The sequence below is a fragment of the Haplochromis burtoni genome, unplaced genomic scaffold (assembly GCF_018398535.1).
Source record: "Haplochromis burtoni strain Fernald_Lab_line unplaced genomic scaffold, NCSU_Asbu1 Contig_1482, whole genome shotgun sequence".
NCBI lineage: Eukaryota > Metazoa > Chordata > Actinopteri > Cichliformes > Cichlidae > Haplochromis > Haplochromis burtoni.
Window position 1 is genome coordinate 38,704 of NW_024583843.1, and position 6,454 is coordinate 45,157.

The window sequence follows — 6,454 nt, forward strand, 5'->3', positions numbered from 1 at the left end:
ATTTTTGCACATGTCGAGGAGCGTGTCAGGCTACATTTCACTGTGTGTTATACTTGTATAACTATGCATGTGACAAATAAAGAACCTTGAATCTTGTACCTTGGAACGCAGAGAGTGGAATATCTAAACAAACCGGTTAACGTAGCCCCCCCTCCAAAACAAGCAAATACACACAAAATAAACAGTTAAGCTGGAACACCGGGGCTTTGAGCTCAGTGCACTATGTCAGCTGACTGTTAGCAGAGCGAGTGACATCTCTGAAAACATCTGAGCACTGACCAGACATTCGCTGCTAAAACACTTGTTACGATTCGATGTTGTCAGTGTTTTGTTTTAGGCGTGACTGTTATGTGTTTCCTGTTTTACTTTGAAGGTCTGTCTTATCTCAGTGTGTTCAGTTTACGCTTCCTTGTCTCGTCAGTTCTGATTTGCCCCAGCTGTGTTTCCCTCCTGTTGTCCATTCCCTGATTGCTCCCCTATGTATTTAAGCCCTGTGTTTCAGTTTGTCATGTTTGTGATCTCCCCCTGTGTTGTAAATAGTTTGTTGTATATAGATGTAAATAGTTGTCGATACTGTTTTTACTCGGTAGCTGTAGGGGTGAGAAGCCATTTTTCTTTGGGAACCTTTTCTCCTGTTTTTGGTTAGGGAGGCAGGTAAGACACCTGTAATTTTTGTTTGGGGTTTTCTGTGAAGGTAAGCCAGCTGCATTTCATTTCTAGAGTTTTTGTTTGTTGTTTTGGCCATGCTCACCCTGATGCCTGCTACTAGTGATGGCCAAATGAAGCTTTCTAAAGCACTGAAGCTTTTATTGAAAAACGGTTCATTACTTGAAGCTTTTCAACACAGTCCTCTCTGGTGACATCTGGTGGCCAAAAATACAAAGAGCAGCTTGAATCCACAAAATAAAACCAACTGCTTCATTACGATTGCCTGCTCTACAGAGTGGAGTTTTGTCTGATATTGGGCTGCTGTTGTGTTGCTTTGAACGTGTATTTTTTGGTGGTTAAAAAAAAGTGTTTTATTTGTTTATTAAATAGTTTTGACCAGTAAACTCTCCTTGTTTAAACATGCACCATGGTGTGGTCTTCCTTTGCTTGTGACTTCTTGATGTTAGTAAATACAATAATTGAAAAATACCACGAGATAGAGAGATATATGTATGTACAACACATTATGGAGTATGCTTCTGCTCTGAGGTCCTGCCTCCATGCACTTATGCAATTAATCGCTAGACAGGTGTATTTATAAATAATATTATATTAGGGAAATTCCCAGACATATTTTTGACCTGGGGGTAGAATTGATTGTGAAATGGAAAGGAAAAATGCTTATGAACTTGCAAATTAAAAACATGATGCATTTAAGGTAACCCTTTTTCATTTTTATTTAAAAAGAGAATTTGTTCTAATGTGCGATGGCCGAACCTGTTCCTTTTCGTGGAGATCATTTATCCTGCCTTAAGGAAAATCCCTTCACATGGCCCAGAGGAGGCTGGAGCGCAGAGAAACTGGTAGAGATGCAGTTATACAGTCTACCTGGGCCCTACAAACTATCAGCTAAAGAGAATAAATAAATTCAATTGCTGCACATTTGGCAGACTAACATTTTCAGATTAATTAAACAATAAAATATATATTTTTACAACATTACATGTACATGGACATGGACTCTGGCCAAACGAATCAAGCTTCGATACAGTGCTTCTGAAGCAGTGCGTTGATTTTTTTTTTTTGACACACGCACCGGAGCTTCAGCTTCAAGAGGGCCATCACTACCTGCTACCTTTTGGGACTCAATAAACTGACTGGCTGTTGTGAAATCCGTGGTAGCTGTTTTTTGTTTGTTCGTCCTCCTTAAGAGCAGGGAGTGGGGGGGCATTTTTCCTTATTTTTATTTTCCTTATGTTGCACGCCAGTTTTCCCTGGGCTGGGGTGTAACATAAGTGGGGGCTCGTCCATTCGCTGGAGGGTCCGAGGGACCGCTGGAGGGTCTGAGGGACCGCTTCAGCCTTTCGTCTCCGCTGGAGGGTCCGAGGGACCGCTTCAGCCTTCGTCTGTCTTCGCTGGGGGGTCCGAGGGAGGGACCGCTTCAGCCTTCTGTCTGTCTTCGCTGGAGGGTCCATGGGGCCCGTCCGGCCTTCGTCTGTGTGAATCAAACATTTCACTTGGGGGTAAATGTTTGATTTTTGGGTGGGGGGAAATGTTACGATTCGATGTTGTCAGTGTTTTGTTTTAGGCGTGACTGTTATTCTAACTCGCCAATTTTAGTCTTCTATGGTATTCTGTAAGATCTGCCATTAGTGGAGCGCGAGTGCGTCCTCCAGCATCTCTACTTGGAACAAATGTAAGGCCCTTGTCTAAGAGTTGTAGTTGTTCTCGGCTAGGTGCGAAAATGGTAGAAAGGTTAACTACAATTTGCCCTTCTATATCATGATTGTGAAACTCAGGGTTACTTACCCTAAAAAACTTTTCCAATGATTCCACATGTGTTTCCCCGTGGGGTATGTCCAATGTGTTCCATCTGGGTCAGTTGCGAAGAGTTTCTTTTCCAGTCTAGGGACCTGTTTCCCGGTTTCCTTAATCAAGTAGTTCAGGGTGCTAAGATTGGTCCTCATAAACCCTGGGAGCCTTTCTGAAAAGTTGATAACTGGCACCAGAATTTTAGCCTGTGGAAATGTATCCGCAGCTGCATTCAGCATAGAACGAAGCTCGTTTTTCAGTAAAGAGGGGTTACTCTTCCTTCTATTATTAATCCCAAATGATAGGATGACCATAGAAACCGTTTCAGTTGTAGGTGTCTTATATTTGAAGAGGTGTGTTGCATGACTGATATTAGCTCCAGGGTAGCAATCCACTTGAACTCGATCATCTAGGATTTCGGGTAGTCTTCTCATATTTGAGTCGCCAATTATCATAATTTGTCTCTCCGGCGTCAGTGTCCAATTTTTTATTTTGTGATCATGATGGTCGTGTACAGTGAATAACCCTTTTCCTTTTTCGGTTGTCAAGGTTTCTGCTCTTTGGTCCCCCGTTTTTTTTGGTGTTCCCCAAAGGCGTCTATTCAATCTCTGTGGTAGTGGTATTGCAATCGGGGGTTTAGGAGCTGACATGGGTTTCTTGCTGCCCTCCCCATCCCTGGGTTTTGGTTTAATTTGCACAGTGTTTTCTCCCATATCCATTTCTTCTTCCTGTGAGTCAAAAAGCTCAATCAACTCATGTTCTAAGTCCGAGTCTATTATTTCAGGTAATGTTGTCTTCCCTGGATTCCCGAGATCCTGTTCAACTTCCATCATTTCGCCATTGTGTTCACATAGTTTATCTTCCTCCGGCAAAGGGCCAATATCAAAGGTCACATCATCTGTCCACTCATTCTGGTTAGGGTGTTGGGTCTCCCAATCGTCTTGTACATCATCCGTTCCCTCCTTCTTTTGGTCTGTTGATTGTGTCGGATTCTCGTTTATGTTGTGTGTGCAGTCGTCTTCTGCCCGTCGTTTCTTATGTTCCCTGTCCTCTTGGGCTAATGTGTTTTTCTCCGTCACCTTTTGTTTACGTTTGGTTGGTTTGATCATTGTATTCGTGTTTTGATTACTCATAGAGGTTTCCCCCTGTTTTGGTGTTGACGATGTGTTAATCATTTCACGAAGATCTTGTATTGCTGTCGTCAAAGTGTCCGGCTTAATGTGTCTGATATCTCTTTTCACCCAAGTAGTTGCCACTTGTAGCGCCACCTCCCAATCTACCTTCTCCAATCCCGAGATTTCTGTCTTTATGTTTCCCTTTAGGGTTTGGTAGTGTTCTTCCAAAATCTGTATTGTGGTAAACGCCCAGTTTGTACCATTATATTTAATTTTGAGATTAGTAGCTGACGTCGATCTGAGTGGATGGATGCTGGTCGTGATAGATTGTTGAAGTTTATCTATCCCCTTAGGGACTGGTGTAGAAGGACATGAGTTAACATGTCGTAGATGGTGACAAGTTTTAATGTATTTGGAGAAGGCTCTGACCAGTAGTTGGAAATTATTCAACGGCCCTGTCCTCCTCTCCTGTGGTCTACTTCGATTAGCCATATTCGACTGTCTACAGAAGTATAGGAAGAGAAGAAAAGGAAAAAAAAGGGGGGGGGGAAAGAAAAAGGAGAGAGGAAAAAAGGGTTTTTTTTTTAAATTTTTTATATATATATATATAAAAATTGCACTGTATTGGTTTCAGTTCAATTAAGATGTACCAATCATATTCCCATCCAATCTCTATGTAGTTGTGACATTATCATCCTAGATTGTGTCAGCAGGAATAGATTTTGTTCCAGTCAATTAATAATGTAATTTAGAATAATAATCACTGCCATTTGTGTATTAAATCAGTTTAGTTATCACGTGATTTAAATCTCCTAATATAGAATCCTTGGTAAAGATGTCTATCTCTGATATTGGTTCAGTTTTAACCAAAAAGTAGATTCACAAACAATTTTGATTGTATAAAGGCACAAGTGGGTACTTGGAGGGGGTCCGGACGAGGATAAATGGACTTTAGAGGGACCTGTATTCCGAAGGCACTGGCTGGTTAGGGATTGTGAAAGAAAACACAATGATCCCTCCCCACTTCGTCCGACGACTGGGTGGTTGGATGGAGGGCCACTGGGAGTGCACGGGCCACCGCTCGTCATGCGCAGTCCCCATTCCCCTTCCCCGTCCCAGTCCTCCTCCTTCTGTCCCTGAAAAGCGACCATTTTGCTCCCAGGAGACCCTGAGACAGCCCTCTTGGCCACTCTCCATTATATGGTGCCCTTTATTTAAAACATTAGTCCATTGTTTAAATATTATTCTTGGTTTGAATCCATGTTCTTTTTCTTTTATTATTTATTGTTATACTTTCCAATTTATTTATTTATTTTTATTTTTATTTTTTTAATAATAATTTCTTATAATTTCTAATAATTAAATAATTTCTAATATTAAAGGACACATCATCAGTAGTGGACCTTGGAATCATTGGGTGTTTCGGCCATTATCACTAGACACCCTCTTCCAAGGGAGGCCCCGCCCAGGTTGATCAAGCCTTGGGGTGTGTCCATCTATATCAAGTAACATTTATGCATCTATATGCATTTCTGGGGTATTATTATCATTGTTTCATCATGCTCACTTTATTATTACAAGAAGATTTCTGTATTCAGGTCTGCTATTAAACCAAGAGTTTGAAGACTGAAGTCCAATTTTAATCAGATAATATTCCAGTTCCTAAAGGTTTTATATTATCGTTTGATTATAACTATTAAAGAGGTTTATCATTTTAATTGAGTCCGCTTTTGACTTTGTTTTTTTTTTTTTTTGAAGTGGGTTTTGAACCATCATTTTCCAGTAAGGTTAAGTTCAGGATTAATAACCGACTTATGGAATAAGTCGAAATCTGTCTTAGCAACGATTAGCATAGTGTTTGCTAGATGTTAGCCCCTTGCTTTTTTCCTCCTTTTTCATCCAAAGTAGGTCAACACTGGTGGGCGTTCCTTCGCGGAGATCGCCGGCCCCGCCCACTAAACTATTTACCCTCCCCACTAGGAGGGGTTGGCTGTTCAATATTAATTCCCATCAAACTAATGAGTAATAACAAACGTCCCCCCATGAGGGTACCATGGTTTTTTAACCTCCCACCAAACGGGGAAGTTGTCATCTATTTATCTCCTGTAGCTTATCCTAGTTAAAAACGATTAGCATAGTATTAGCTAGATGTCAGCTCCTTGCTTTTTTCCTTCTTTTTCATCTCTTTCATCCAAATTAGGTCAATGTATCCCTATATCCCTTGAGGACAGTTGCCAACCGCTCCTTGGTGTCGTATAATATTAACTGTACCCAGCATAAGATGTCAAAATCAATGTCATATTAAAGTATTTAGTTTCAATGGTCTGCTATGCATACACATAGTCATATATATGGGTAAAGTCCCACGTTCCTAGAAGTGGCCCTCTGGCCCTGTTACATTTTGTATTTTTGTTTCTTTATTTCCATTCATTAGTGTAGCTTTACACCGGTCAAGTATGGCATTAATGATTTAAAATGATCATAATAACTGAGATTAAGTTAAATCTAAAAAAGGTGGTGAGAAAGAGAGAGAGAGAGAGAGAGAGAGAGAGAGAGAGAGAGAGAGAGAGAGGAGAAGGAAGAGTCAGGAGGGGTCCACCAATCTGGCAGGGTCCCCTCCCCGCCGGATCGGGCTGTCACTCATCCTTCCCTCCGTCCCCAAGAGAAGGCCAGACAGAGGGGAGAGAAGAGTGATGAAACTTTGATTTCGTTACATTTCATACACACATGTCTGGGAAACCAACATATTTCTCTATTTATTTATTTAATAATATATTTATTCATTCATTTATTTTTTTCGAGATTAGCTGTACACTAGCCAAATATGGCGTTAATGATCTAAAATGTTCATAATAGCTGGGATTAAATTTATTTTAGTG

General features: G+C 40.8%; 1 long non-coding RNA gene across 1 annotated transcript; it reads right to left on the reverse strand.

Moving 5' to 3' along the window:
- Positions 1-576: 576 nt before the first annotated feature.
- Positions 577-2,667, reverse strand: LOC102303766. The gene is made up of 2 exons (XR_317897.3): positions 1,777-2,667; positions 577-759 (listed from the first exon to the last, which is right to left on the reverse strand). It is a non-coding gene; the product is annotated as an uncharacterized LOC102303766 (long non-coding RNA).
- Positions 2,668-6,454: the final 3,787 nt, after the last annotated feature.